Source organism: Lolium perenne, chromosome 2, assembly GCF_019359855.2.
Source record: "Lolium perenne isolate Kyuss_39 chromosome 2, Kyuss_2.0, whole genome shotgun sequence".
Lineage (NCBI taxonomy): Eukaryota > Viridiplantae > Streptophyta > Magnoliopsida > Poales > Poaceae > Lolium > Lolium perenne.
Window position 1 is genome coordinate 141,217,032 of NC_067245.2, and position 16,235 is coordinate 141,233,266.

The window sequence follows — 16,235 nt, forward strand, 5'->3', positions numbered from 1 at the left end:
AAATAGATAAAAAGTTTAATTGAAACCTTTGAGATGAGAGAGGTTTTTTTTTACAAGAGTAGCATGATCCAAAGTCAAATTAGAATAAAATATGGATCGCTCTATTTTACTTTTGGAACTCAAAACTGCAGATAAAAGCTTTTATAAAATTTCAAAGTCACACAAACTAGGGGTATGCCATTTGGCAAATACTTTGTGTCAACAACAATTTTAAAAACCCTATTGTGATATGATCTAAGTGACCATAGCCAATTTAAAGAAAAGATTTTTTTTGGTCAAGACCTTTTGAACTAAGACTTTGAGTCAAAAGACAAAACAAAAGACTTTTGTGTTGGTGTCAAAAAGTTCAAATACTTTTGAAGATAGTAGATTAACGTAATACAAGAGGGGCCATAGCATGAGTGTTTTCTTGAGACTAGAAGATGTGGGTTGAGGTACTTCACTCAGCACTAGAGAACATCACTCAACAAACAAAGCCAAACAAGCATTGCAATAAAAAAAACAAATCAGTGCACGCAGAACATAAAAAGTTTTTGTTCCCCCCGATTTTTGCACTCTAGACAAACAAACCAGGATGCAAAAGTCAGGGTGTTACAGGGACGCCGAAGGAACACTTTGTCGGGTTCAGCTTGAGGCAGAACATGTCAAGGTTATCGAAAGTTTCTTTTAAATCCTCGATCAAGGTTGTCCCCTTTTTTGATGTTATGACGACATCGTCAATGTACACTTGTACGTTTTTTCCAATATGTGTTGCCAAGCACTTCTGCATCATCCGCTGATATGTTCCTCCCTCGTTTTTTAGACCAAAAGGCATCGTTTTGTAGCAAAACACGCCGTAAGGTGTAATGAACGCTGTCTTGACCTCATCCTCTTCTTTTAACCTGATCTGGTTATAACCAGAATATGCGTCCAGGAAGGAAAGACGTTCACATCCTGCCGTGGAGTCGATGATTTGATCGATCCTCGGGAGGGGAAAGTGATCCTTTGGACAATGTTTGTTGAGACACGTAAAGTCGACACACATGCGAAGGACTTTCGTGTTTTTCTTTGGGACCAGCACTGGGTTTGCTACCCACGTGGCCTCTGTATGCAGCTCTTTAATAAAACCAGCTTCTCTCAGTCGATCAATCTCTGATAGCATAGCTTTGTGGTTTGGTTCCGAAAAACGCCGCAAAGGTTGTTTAATTGGTCTCGCTATTGGATCCAAGTTTAGGTGGTGCTCGGAAAGTTCTCTGGGTACTCCTGGCATGTCAGCTGGACACCATGCAAAGATTTTCCAGTGCTCACGGAGGAACTCGACGAGCGCGCTTTCCTATGCGAGGTCCATGTCTGTCGCGATGGATGTCGTTTTCTTTGGATCTGTCGGGTGAATCTGCACCTCCTTGGAATCTTTGGTAGTGTTAAAGGTTCACTACAAGGAAAAGGCCTATTGCCGGCGCACCTTTTTTGCCTACTGCCGGCGCACCAAAGCCCGCCGGTGCGAACGGGCCGGTGATAAGTGGCTACTGCCGGCGCACCAGCCAGTGCGCCGGGGGAAGGTCATCTACTGCCGGCGCACCAGCGTTGCTTCGCCGACAAAGGCTTGTTCCACCGGCGCAGTGGCACGTGCGCCGGCAGTAGGGCTGCCAGCACTGGCGCGTGCGATGTGCGCCGGCAGAAGGGCATGTAGGTGTGCCGGTAGTAATATTCGAAAATTCAATTTTGGCGCTTTTTCCAGCATATTACAATTCATATTTGCATATTTATATAGCAGTATATACCAGTTCACATTTAGACAACATTACATGCAATATGAGAAGCACATAGAGAGCCAAGTTTCATTTCGGTATCAATACACAAATAGACATGTCTCGTTCCGGAATGTGTTGATTCATACAACACATGTGCATATGCAACACCGAACGACGAAGTTTCACAAAGTTAGAAGTCTCGGTACATAGTCGTCACAAGTATCGTCATACACCTCACAATGTAGGTCCTAACCTAAACTACAATCACATAGAACATGACCAACATGGTCATGATGACCATCATCACGAAGGCCATGGTCTTCATCCGGTTCCTCCTCATGTCCCTCATCTCTCCCGCTAGATAACGGGCGTATCTTCCTTCCGCCTCCACCCTAGTGGGGTATCCCTTGTAGCTATTGCCGCTGAAACGGTGCACCTGTCTCCGACAGTCCTCCCAGTCGTCGTAGACTCCAGGAACCCTCCCCTTGTACACGACATATGTCGTCGGCATCTCCATTCACAAGACAAGTAAAACGTTAGTACCAATGCAATGAACAAGTGCCAACTCAAATAAGAGACAAGTAGTATGAACTAAATAGCATGTGCCTCACACTTTGTTGGTCGAAATAAATAATAACATATAGGGATGGGGTCAGTGAGGCTAGGTAGGATGCACAATAGATTGATATTTGTGGCCATCACACCAAGCCTCACTGGCCCCACCCCGGAGTGTACAAGTGACCGAACATTTTAATCATCGGCCAATGCAATTAAGAAGTGCGAACTCAAATAGAAGACAAGTAGTACGAATTAAATAGCGTGCCTCATACTTTGTCGGTCGAAACAAATATTAACATCCAGGGATGGAGTCAGTGAGGCTAGGTAGGATGCACAATAGATTGATACTTGTGGCCGTCGCACCAAGGCTCACTGGCTCCACCCCCGAGTGTACGAGTGACCGAACATTCTAATCATCAGCGAACTCCAAATACGAGGCAAGTAGTGGTCGAGTAAATGCAAATAATTATTAAGCTATGTACGCCATAATCTTGAAATATATAGCAAAGTAAATGAAACTATAGACACATGTTCACATGCACATTCATACAACTAAATAAAAGCAACTAGTCGATTCTATGGGAATATATAGCAATTATTACAATACGGAAATTGAAGGACATATCGTTCAAGCTTTAGCAAGTGTTCCCATCGTAGGATCAGGTTGTACGCCTACGGGGGAATGGACGGCAGCCCTCAAGCGAGTTGAACGGCCTCTCATCACGCGACATCTCCAAGCGGAGTTCTATCTCGTCATTAGGTGGTAGACCGTAGCCGTAGAAGAACTCGCCAGACCTATTGGTGACATCCTGCAGGATTATCGTGCAAATGAACTGCTGGATGCGACCCCAGTTCTTTCTAATCTCTCTATCAGGGACATCCGCCATGTTTGCAAACCTGTTTCTAAGATTCTCTGGCAGCAACATGTCATCTGCATACTTTATGTACTCCTGCATCTGAAGGATGGCATACCACGCGTCCATCCCATTGTCGTGCGTCGACTGCCTGAGGCAGGGGAAGTTGGTTGTGTGGGTTAAGACCAAGCCTCCTCAGGATTTCCTCTCTACTTTGAGGGGGCCTGCCTTGTTGGCGAAGCCGGTGAGAGCATCATTGAGAAGGGCCTTGATGTGGGTGTAGTCTTTCTTGTGGTCCCTACCCGAGTCGAGATAGACTGCATGCGAGTGTTGCGGGTGCACGACGATGAGGGTGCAGAACTTGTCTCTGCGGAAAACACACGGATTAACCTTTGGAAATGCAAATAGAGATATAGGATAGAATGGTAATGGGGGACTAGCGAGTGATTACTTACTCGGGGAAGTAAGGGATGAGAATGGCGCCCTTTTTAATGTTCGCCAGCATGAAATCCTCGACCTGCTGGGTGGCAATCGCCCGATCCCCAGTGTTGCAGATGATGCTCTCCCGCATATAGAAGGGGTCCATTATCGCGATGGTCGGCGTCTCCTCCTTAACAATATGGGTAGACAAGCTAATAGCAACTAGGCGAACCACACTAAAGTGGAGCGCTTGCATGCGATAGATGCTGAAGATGTCGTTGAACCGGATGAAGCACAAGTCCGCGGGGTACTTCTCGACGAAGTTCATGCCAGTTGGCACCTTCGCCACGAAGAGAGGGTAACCAGTATCTTTTGATTTGAGAAGAAGGTTCTCCACATGCCTGACAGTCTCATGCAAGCTCCTCATATCCGGGGTGAGTTTCTTCACGACATGCTCCGGCAGCATCGGTTCACCCAAGTGATGCAGAGGTCGCCAATTGTTTGGCAACTTGTCAAGGAGTGGGACCTTGTCCTTGGATTTGGCCACCGCCGCCTTGTCTTGGGCGTCCTTCTTATTTTGCCTCTTCCTCTTCTTGGGTTGTACTGATGGACCCTCCATCGCCGTAGTGGCCGTAGCACGGAGTGTGTTTGGGCTCAGCATATTTTTGACGGCGGCGGTGGCGACCTCCTCAGGATTTTCCTCCTCAGCCGTTTCTTGAGAATCGAACAGCTTCTTGGAGCACACATATTTCGAAGCCGGCGCATCCTCACGGACAACTTGTGAAGACGTAGGAATATCCCATTGGAAGTTCTCACGTTCGTATTCCTCGGCCTCTGGCGCAGCTTGCTGTTGTGGTGGGGCGCTGACCTCTGGCGCAGCTGGCCGTTCTGGTGGGGCGATGACCACCGGCGCTGCTGGCTGTTGTGGAGGGACGCTGACATGTGGCGCCGCAAGGTGCTTGTCTTTGCTTGCCGTCGACCCCGAGTAGGTGTTGATCCGAATTAGGTTCTTCGGCCATAGCAGTACCCAACCCTTCAGTGAGGCCAGATTCAACGGGCTATCGTCATCGGCACCATGTGGTTGATTAGGAGGAAACAAATCCTCATAGCCCGGTAACGCCCGATCCACTTCAACCCGGTAAACGTCATCCGCCATATCTTGTGTGTGCCACTTCTTATCCAGGGGCCGAAGGATGGACCCCCTCGCGATGTCTTTGAGTTCGTCGTTTACTCTCATCAGGAAGGTGCATGGCGTTGAGAGCGCCTGCGAGAACATGTGTATGGCTTTAGAGAGAGGGCAAGGATGACGAAACTAATATATTAACTTGATGTACACATTAGTTAATTACCGTGAGGGCGTTGAGCTCGGCTAATGTCGACGGGCCAGCACATGCGGCGGCGGGCGTGCAAGTGACGGAGGGGCTGCTACCCGGCATGGACGGTGAATCCCTAGCACCAGCGACATTGCCGGCGGCCGGAGGAGTCTCCATTATAACATTGTCATTGCCGGCGGAAGGCGGCGCCATCGAGTTGCTGCCGTCGAAGCTAACCACTTGCATTTTGGGGGGGGGGGGGGGGGCTTGTTTGCCACCCTCATACCACGCGTGTAGAGCATTGAAATCTGCTTGGACTGAAGCGGCGACTTCAGCTTTGACTTCAGGTACGAGTGTAGCTTTGAGTTCCGGTACCAGTTGCGGTACCAAACCAGCTTGGACTTGGGCTAGGATTGACTCCCTCATTTCCTCCGCCTCCCGCTGCTTCCTCTCATTGCGCGCATTTTTATCGGCCGCAGACGACAAGCCGTAGTGATCATGCTTGTGGCCTGTACCGGCACCAGCCACACGGCCTCTATGCGGCCTTCTCGTAGGTGAATGCTCATTGACGATGTTTAGCGCCCGTACGAGAGGCTTGTCCCATGCATTTTACACCATAACCAATTTACATCAACACCATGCTACTCTCTGGCTACATAATTAAAACAGTGCCAAACAGAGCTTGTACCCACTTATAAGACAGTTCCAAAAAACAGATCATTTTATATATATGGCAGTGGCATATATATGGATCATTTTAAATGAACCAGATAAGGAACATAGCACCAGTTTTCATTTGTGGATTATCAGAAAGCTCCAATTATAAATCAACTAAATGAACCTAGCTAGCTACTGTCCATTTGCAACAGCACATCATATATTTATTTAACATAACAGAGCAAAAATTGTTAGAATATCTGGTAGTATTTTATGAACCAGAGCTTACTTTCCATTAGCCCTTCCTTTCAAAAATGACTACTAAACCTACTGTTGGCATTTTATGAACCAGAGCACACCAAATATTTATGGGCATGAGATTGTGATCTTTTCTAAACCAGAGAATTCCTTTTCATCTAAACCAGTAGCAGTAGCATGACCATTTTTTAGTAATAGCCAGAGAACTAACTCATTTCATTTGCTAACACTAACCTACTGCAAGCATTTACCAACAAGTTAAATGAACCAAGAATTTGCTACTGCATTTCATCATTTAAAGCAAATAGCAACTAGAAAACAAACCTACTGCATTTTAAATTTTCATTTGTCATTTTAAACCAGTAGCATTTTTATTTTCACTTCACCCAATTCATTTACAGAGAACCATGTACATCTGAATATATTTTCACTTCACCCAATTCATTACCATACTTGATACAGTGCATGATCTCACAACCAATTTTTACCATACTTGATACAGCCATCTCCATTTCATTTCCATTTTAAATAGTGAACTAGCAATAGTGAACTAAACCAGAGCACTATTTTAAATGAACCAGTAGCATTTCCATTTCATTTCCACTATAATAAAAAACCCCAATTCATTTCCAGAGAAACATGTACATCATTTTCATTTTGTTTTAAATGAACCAGAGAATGAATTAAACACTAAAGTGCTCATTTCATCATTTTTTAAATGAACCAGAGAATGAAACCTACACTAAACCAGTAGCTACAACATTTTTAAAAAAATTGCATTAGGTACATGCCCCATTTGCAAGCATCTAAGCATCAAATTCAATAGCAAAACCAATTTAGCAGTAGGTAAATGCCCCATTTTATTTTCATAATGCAAGCATTTGCAAGCATAGCACCAATTTTGCAAGCATTTGCAAGCATTTTATTTTCATAATGCAAGCATTTGCAAGCATTTGCAGTAGCTAAATCAACCATAGCACCAATTTTTATTTCCAATTTTCTTACTACAAGAAATCAGAGGCAAAGCACCAATTTTTATGAACTAAACCTACTATATGTTCCATTAACACCATCAGTAGCAAGAACAGTACACCGTGGGAGTAGAGAGGGGATCGAAGAGGGAGGGGAAGAGGGAAGGGGAGAGGATGCTTACCGTGGCTAGCGTGCGGGGCAGGTGGTGGGGGCTGGTGGAGGGGACGGTGGCGCCGACGTCCCCGGCCTGCTACGTGCGCTCCTCTCGGCGATGGTGGCCCGCACGTGACGCCTCCTCCTCTCGGCGACGATGTCGACTGCTCCTCCTCTCGGCGGTGACGCCCTGCTCCTCCTCGCGGCGGTGTTCTCCTCCTCTCGGCGGCGCGAAACAGGGGGCGGGTGCAGGGCGGCGGCGCGGTAGGGTTTGTTTGGGAATGGGGAAGAAGGAGAAAGAGTCGCGTGTGCGGTTAAGTCCCAGGTATAGCCGGACCATCTTATTGCCGGCGCACCACTTGTTTGGTTCGCCGGTGTATCGAGAATTTTCCAGTACGGCAAGTCCCAAAACACGGACCTCCTTTTCCATACACCAATGAGCAGCGTCGTTTCCTTTTTCTTCTTCTTCTCTCCAGGCTTTTGACGAATCTTTCCCGGCGCAGGGCACTCCTTCCAACCTTTCAGTAATGTATCGATCTCTTCGCCGCTCTTCTTACGTGGAGGTCCTCGGGGTTCATTTGTACCATCGAACAGATCTCCACGCTTTCTCCACGGGTTAGTCTTCTGTAGCCACCTTCGATGCCCCATGTAAACTGTTTTCGAAGAGCCGGGATCCTTACCAAGCTGCAAAAACATCGTCTCTTCCATGCACCTGACACATGCCTTGTGTCCATGGCACACCTGGCACGAAATGTAACCGTATCCGAGGTAGTCCTGCACCATCGTGATCAACGCGACTCTCAAAGGGAAATATTCTTCCGCGACGGCGTCCCATGTATCTACCCCTTCCTCCGCCCATAACGTTTCAAGCTCCTCCTTTAATAGTTCGAGATACATGTTGATATCGTTTCCTGGCTGTGTCGGCCCTTGAATTAGCATACTCATCTGTATGTACTTCCTCTTCATGCATAGCCAGGGAGGGAGGTTGTAGATCCATACAAACACAGGCCATGTGCTATGTGTGCTGCTCTGGTTTCCGAACGGATTGAATCCGTCCGTGCTCGCACCCAACATGATGTTTCTGGGATCTGCCCCAAAACTTCCGAATTCATTGTCTAATGCTTTCCACTGGCTTGCATCCGAAGGGTGCGTCAGCACTGGGTGCTCAATCCGCTCTTCATCATTCAACACTGCCTCCTTTCTTTCTGCGTGCCAGCGCATGAGCTTTGCTTCCTTGCGGCCCGCGTAGAACCGTTGAAGCCGGGGGGCGAGCGGGAAGTACCACACAACTTTCCGAGGAGCTTTCTTCTTCCCTTTCTTGTACCGTTCAGCTTCACACACAGGACATTTGGTCTTGTCCATGTGCACCTTGTGATACATGATACAGTCGTTGATGCAGGCGTGATACTTTTCGTGGGGTAAGTCGAGAGGGCACGTGATTCTCTTGGCCTCATCTAGACTACCAGGACACGTGTTCCTGGCAGGAAGGAGATCTTTCATGTATTCCAGGATGTCGTCGACGCTTGTGTCCGTCCATCCGTGTTTCGCCTTCATCTGCAGCACATCGAGAGCTACTCTCAAGCGAGACTCCCCCAACCCGCGACCTGAGTCGTACAACGGAGTATTCGAGTCTATCTCGAGTTGCTCAAGCTTTGATTTCCGCTTGGCGCCTTTCGTCTTTTCGAGAAGCAGATCTTGAAGATGAGGTTCCCGCACGACTGAAGCTAGCGGCACCTCTTCGTCGTCGTCAAGGTTATTGTCGTCATCAAAGTTATTGTCGTCGTCAAGGTTATCGTCCTGTGCGACAAGCTCTTCATCGTCATCAATATCATGATGCCCTCCTTCTTGCCGGCCATTATTACCACCTGCTGCCGTCGCCCCATTGACCTCCGCGCCATCATCACTCATCCATTGAGTATGTCCATGCATGAAACCATTAGTGAGCAGGTGCCCCTGCAATTTGCCTGAATACGGGTCAAACCATTTCCCTCGTTTGCATCTCCGGCACGGACACAATACCTCCGTGCGGTAATTTTCATACATGTCGATGATCGCGTGTTTCAGATATCTCATCACGATGCTTTCACTCATCTCGATAACCATTATCACCTGCATGGTAAGATTACATAATTGATTAGAACCATGCATCCGTCGGTAGTTTTCACGGAAAATTTCGGCATGACCTTCCTACACGGTAGGACATAGGAGCTCCAGAAATGTGCCGAAACGGAAACTTAAAGAATCAACATTTTGGCGCAACGTTGGCAACTCATTTTCAACGCCAACACACACAAGCACAAGCACAAACACAACATATATATATATATGCCACACACGAGCTTTTGCTTCAAATGTCCAATATATATATCAATTTCATTCCTCAATTTGTTCATTAATCACCTATTTGTTTGATATATTCATCAACGAGATCGAGACGACGCGCCGCGGCCATGGCGTATGGAAGCCGACTTTCTAGATCTAGATCTAGATTGAGCGGTCAATGCGGGATAGTAGATCTAGATCTACATAGGGGGATGTGGGAGATGCATGTTGGAAGGGAAGATTTTTTCAAAAAATATGATTTTGTTTGGTCAAATTAGCTAAATTGGGGATAAGAATAGGCAAAAATGAGCTGGGTTGGGAGAAGGCTCGGGTTTGTGTGGAGAAGTGTAGTGAGTGAGTGTGTGAGTGAGTGTGCTGGTTGGTGGCTGAAATAAGTCCCAGGTTATTGCCGGCGCACCTGGACCATGGTGCGCCGGCAATATATGCACCATCCGGCTATAGTTGCTCCGGGCCAGGCCCAGGAAACACTGCCGGCGCACCAGCCCAGGAGCGCGCCGGCAACAACAATTTACCGCCGGCGCGCTCCTGGGCTGGTGCACCGGCAGCGTTTCCTGGGCCTGGCCCAAATCGGCCGAGCCCCTTCCAAACTTTGTCCCCGGTGCGTCATTTCCCAAGGTGTGCCGGCAGTATGCCTCCATCGCCGGCGCGGCGGAAAAGGGGTGCGCCGGCAACACTTTCCACCGGCGCACGTGCAAGGTGGTGCGCCGGCACATATTGCCTCCACCTATAGGCTTTTTCCTAGTAGTGGTTGGCTCCCTGAGAGGCCTTCCTACATCTGGCAACACATCATAATCAGTCGTAAGCCTTGACGCCATGTATTCTGCTTGCATCCCGAAAGTTTCTGACAGTCGATGAAAATCTTTGTCGCATTTATCGGCTAACGCAAAACTTCCTTTGACTGTAATTGGTCCTTTGGGTCCAGGTAACCTCCACAACAGGTATGTGTAGTGTGGTACCGCCATAAACCTAGCATACGCTGGTCGTCCCAACAAGGCGTGATATTGTGACGGGAAATCCACGACTTCAAACTCCAGCCTTTCTATTCTGTAATTTTCTCGGGTCCCAAATTGAACATCGAGATTGATCTTCCACAACGGATAATTTGGCTTCTCTGGTGTGATACCGTGGAAACGTGTGTCAGTTGGTTTCAGATTTGCTAGGGATATGTTCATCTTCCTTAATGTATCTGCGTACATAAGGTTTAGACTGCTGCCGCCATCTATGAATACCCGAGATACGTCGAACCCTGCGATTACTGCTGGTAAGATAAGTGTTGACTGCCCTGGTCGAGGAACTTGCTGCGGGTGATCCGCTATTGTGAAGCCAATGTCCTGTCCTGACCAATTTAGGTACTCAATCGTTGGTGGAGGCATCTTTTCTGCCATGAACACTTGTCGCGAGATTACTTTCTGAGCTCTATTGGATGGCCTAGCCTTCTGAATCATCGAGACCGCACCATTGGAATTGGGATCAACATATGGAGGTGGGTGTGGTGCTGCCGCTACTCTGAGCTAGTGCCGATTTTCGTCCGTGATTGCGGGAGGAGGTGGCAAGTGGATCTCACTCCTGGGCCCTTGGGGATTTCTATGTGTTGCTTGAGCATTGGCTTGCCCCGCAAACCTCAACATTGCTTGAAAATTTCGACAGTCCTTCTGCAGATGTCCTGATTGTCTCTTCCCATTATTGTCGAGATAAAAATGCATCTGACACGGCCCGTTCATCATATCCTCGGGGGACACGAAAGGTTTCTGGAACCTTGGCCCACTATTTTGCCTGTTATTTCAGGAGTCATCTCTATTGTCACCTCGCTGCTCGCTACTCCTTTGATATTCATCTCTATTACCTCCTCCGGTATTTCCTCGGAAACCAGCCGATATCTGGCCATTAGCATCATAACTCGAGAAGTGCCGAGGAAATCGTCGTCTATTTTGAAAATTTCGACTGCGGTCCTCCTCTGGTGACCTATGTCGCTTATTGTGAACAACATCTTCTCCATCTGCCCACCTGTTTGCTATCTCCATCAATGCTGATACTGTCCTTTGGGTGGTTCTTCCCAGGTCTTCGACAAAATCTCCTCGTCGGATTCCTGCTACGAACGCATCTATCGCTCTCTCGTCAGATATATTCTCTGCCGAGTTTTTAATGATGTTCCACCTTTGGATGTACTTTCTCATTGATTCATCATGCTTTTGTCGACACGATCTCAACTCTTCTAGTGATGCGGGTTTTTTTGCAGGTGGATCGGAAATTCTTGACGAACACATCCTCAAAACTGTCCCAGCTGTCGATGGAACCCGGAGGAAGCTTCTTTATCCAAGATCGCACGGCTCCACTCACATGTACTTGGATGCTCTGCATGGCTGTTGCTCTGGTTCCTCCTATCAGCTTCACCGTCTCGAGATAATCAACTAGCCAATCATCGGGATCTTGCAGGCCGTCGAACTTTTTGAAATTATCGGGTAGTTTAAACCCTGAAGGAACTCGAGTTTTCCGGACCCTCCTTGTAAAGCACGGCAGCCCACACATGTCCTCATCGTCTATTTCTGGGGAATGCCGATGTTCCCTTCTATTTTGTCGTGCTCTGTCCACCCTTGCTTGCGTTGCTGTATCTCTTGCTCCACTTGTTCTCTCGGGACCTGGTGCTGCTGCAGCAGGTCGTGGACTATTTTGCCTTGCTGATCCTTCGGGAGGCGAATTTATAAACGCCGTTCCCATGGCTCCAACTCCTGCCATAGCCATATTGTACAATGCTTCTCTTGGATCTCCTGGAGGTGGTTTGGATGCGAGGACGAAGGCTTGCGTTGCCATGTATCCAGCTTCCGATGTCTTAGGGATAATGTTCCCCCTCGTATCTATCGACATAAAGGACATGTCGAGGTTTTGAACCAGATTCTCCCTATCAGCCTCAGGTATGTTTTGTAGCGGAGATCTTGCTCTATTTCGAGCTTCTCTGTGACTATCTCCCGAAGTTCATTAATTTCGGCTTAACTCCGCCCTTCGCCTACTTGACGCGGAAGCTGCCTCCCTTCTTCTATTCAGAGCAGTTGTCTATTTTTCGGGCGAGTCTATATTGGTACGCTTGCAATTCTTCCGATGTAGCAGTTGTAGTCATTGGTTCTGTACCATCCATAGCTCTTGCAGCTCTATCCCACACTTCTTGTGGAAGTTGAACCCTTAAACGCGGTGTAGGCCTGACATATTTAGTGCCTAAACCTTGCCTAAGGTCAGCGGGATCGACGTATGGATTTTCCACATCGTCGAAAGCCTCTGATGTCTCCTCCTGATCGCGACTTGGTTCTCCGATGGCATAAATCTGATGATATTTTGGATACTGTACCTTGTTGGGTTTGGTGACAGCATCATAGAGATTGGTGAAGATCTCTCCAACAATAGTGGATCTGTTGATGAAGTTGAAGTTGTCGATGTTGCTCGAGTCATCGCTTATATCGGAGTCCACAGATGACTCGAAAGACATGTCGCTGAAGATCTTGGTGAGTTTTTCACTTGCCATAGTGCTGATGAAGTGTGGCGACGAAATCTCCTCGTCGCCTGACTCGATTGACGATGTGGAACTCGAAAAATCGGGATCGACCGCTGATAATCCCAACGAGATCGGAATTTCGAGACGATACGCTCCTTCTTTCTCGACGTGGAAGTGGAACTTTCCGAACGTCATCTCCATGGGCTCCTCCAGATACGCATATGCATACAAACGGGAGGGCGGGTAAGGAACAAAATCAACTAGACCAGTTTCGATCTGTTTACCTCTGTCCATCGCGTTGCTTGCAGTTGACGAAGTCGACGATCTTGAATGTGCCATCAAAATCAGATCCTTGACACCTCTAATTCCCACAGACGGGGCCAATTGACAAGGGATTAACTTATCAATGCCAACAGATTGTAGACTAGGGTTTTAGTCGGAAGTAGAGGGCAAGTAGATCTCGAAGGTTTCAGCCGAAAAGTGCTCGACGTTGTGAAAACTAGGGTTGCGTGAAACAATGAATCGATGCTCTCTTTGTCCCTTGACTCCCCCTTATATAGGAGGTGGAGTCGAGGGATTCATAATACACAAGTTACAGAGTCTGGGAGGGTTTCCAACCCATCCCGCAAGATTACAAATATATCTTTCCTAATACAACTCTAGCTTTCCTCAATACTAACTTGGGCTTCCGAATCTTCATATCCATCGAGTCATGGGCCTTCAGTAAACCTCGGGTACCAACTTCGGCAGGCCCATTGGGGATGCCTATGTCAGCGAGGGAATTGCAGATTCCACCACCTCCTACTTCGTACTTAGCTCATAGGAGGTGAAAAAATTAAAGAGGAGAGATGCAAGTTCCCAATGCGTTTTTTACTCCGCTTCATAATTTATCTTGGAAAACCCGCATGTACACTTATTTGTGGACGAAGGGAGTATGTTGCACAAAAAACCTTGTTTATCAACTTGAATATGCTTACTATATGACATAAGAAGACTATGTACTTTGGTTTTTCATTTTCTGATTTTTTTATTTTTCTGCCCATTTGAATCTTGGTCAAATCCTAGGTTTGACCATGATTTAAACAGGTTTATAACATGAATGAAAAGGTAAGCATGGATCCTTCTTAGTCACTCTAAAATGAAGCTTTTGAGATGTTCTTGAAATTTCCATGTTTGAAACCCAAAACGACTTCTCTTCATGCTAGACTTCATAAGATCGACCGAGTTTAGGGTTAGGGGGTAGATACATGATTTGTATGGTTTTAATATGTACAAACCTTGTTAATTTATCAACTTGAATGCTTACTATATGACATAAGAAGACTATATGCTTTTGTTTTTCATTTTTCTGATTTTTTTGAATTTTATGCCCATTTGAATCTTTTGGTCAAATCCTAGGTTTGACAAATATTTAAACAAGTTTAAAATATGAAAATGAAAAGGTAAGCATAGATCCTTCTTAGGCACTCTAAAATAAAGCTTTTGGGAGGTTCTTGAAATTTCCATGTTTGAAACCCAAAACCACTTCTCTTCATGATTGACTTCATAAGACAGAGTTTAGGGTTAGGGGTAGATATATACATGAGTTGTCTGGTTTTAATATGTTTAGACCTTGTTTATCAACTTTAATGCTTACTATATATATGACATAAGAATGCTATGTGCTTTGGTTTTTCATTCTTTTGATTTTTTTTCTGAATTTGTATGCCCATTTGAATCTTGGTCAAATCCTAGGCGGTTTGACCAAGATTTAAACAAGTTTAAAAGTTGAAAATGAAAAGGGAAGTCTGTATCCTTCTTAGTCACTCTAAAATGAAGCTTTTGGGATGTTCTTGAAATTTCCAAGTTTGAAACTCAAAACGACTTCTCTTCATGCTAGACTTCATAAGATCGACAGGGGGTAGATACATCATTTGTCTGGTTTGGATATATCTAGACCTTGTTTATCAACTTGAATGCTTACGATATGACATAAGAAGATTATGTGATTTGGTTTTTCATTTTTTCTGATTTTTTTGAATTTTGTGCCCCCACCCATTTGTATCTTGGTCAAATCCTAGGTTTGATAATGATTCAAACAAGTTTAAAACATGAAAATGCAAAGGTAAGGATGGATCCTTCTTAGTCACTCTAAACTGAAGCTTTTGGGAGGTTTTTTGAAATTTCCATGTTTGAAACCCAAAACCACTTCTCTTCACATGCTTGACTTCATAAGACAGAGTTTAGGGGTTAGGAGGTATAGATACATGATTTGTCTGGTTTGAATATGTCTAGACCTTTTTTATCAACTTTAATGCTTACTATATGACATAAGAAAACTATTTGCTTTGTTTTTTCTTTTTTCTATTTTTTTTGAATTTTGGTGCACATTTGAATCTTGTCAAATCCTAGGTTTGACCAAGATAATTTAAACAAGTTTAAAACATGAAAATGAAAAGGGAAGCATGTATCCTTCTTAGTCACTCTAAAATGAAGTTTTTGGGAGGTTTTTGAAATTTCCATGTTTGAAACCCAAAACCACTTCTCTTCATGCTTGACTTCATAATACAGAGTTTAGGGGTTAGGGGGTAGATACATGATTTGTATGGTTTGAATATGTCTAGACCTTGTTTATCAAATTTAATGCTAACTATATGACATGAGAAGAGTATGTGCTTTGGTTTTTCATTTTTCTGTTTTTTTTGAATTTTATGCCCATATATTTGAATCTTGGTCAAATCCTAGGTTTGACAAATATTTCAACAAGTTTAAAATATGAAAATGAAAAGGGAAGCATGTATCCTTCTTAATTAGTCACTCTAATATGAAGTTATTATTAGGTTTTTGAAATTTCCACCAAAACCACTTCTCTTCATGCTTGAGTTCCATAAGATAGAGTTTAGGGTTAGGGGGTAGTTACATGATTTGTATGGTTTGAATATGTCCAAACCTTGTTTATCAACTTGAATATGCTTACTATATGACATAAGAAGACTATGTACTTTTGTTTTTCATTTTTTTAATTTTCTGCCCATTTGAATCTTGGTCAAATCCTAGGGTTGACCATGATTTAAACAAGTTTATAACATGAAATGAAAAGGTAAGCATGGATCCTTCTTAGGCACTCTAAAATGAAGCTTTTGGGATGTGTTATAGAAATTTCCATGTTTGAAACCCAAAACGACTTCTCTTCATGCTAGACTTCATAAGATCGACCGAGTTTAGGGTTAGGGGTAGATACATGATTTGTATGGTTTGAATATGTCCAAACCTTGTTAATTTATCAACTTGAATGTTTACTATATGACATAAGAAGACTATATGCTTTGGTTTTTCATTTTTCTGATTTTTTATGAATTTTATGCCCATTTGAATCTTTTGGTCAAATCCTAGGTTTGACAAAGATTTGAACAAGTTTAAAATATGAAAATGAAAAGGTAAGCATGGATCCTTCTTAGTCACTCTAAAATAAAGCTTTTGGGAGGTTCTTGAAATTTCCATGTTTGAAACCCAAAAC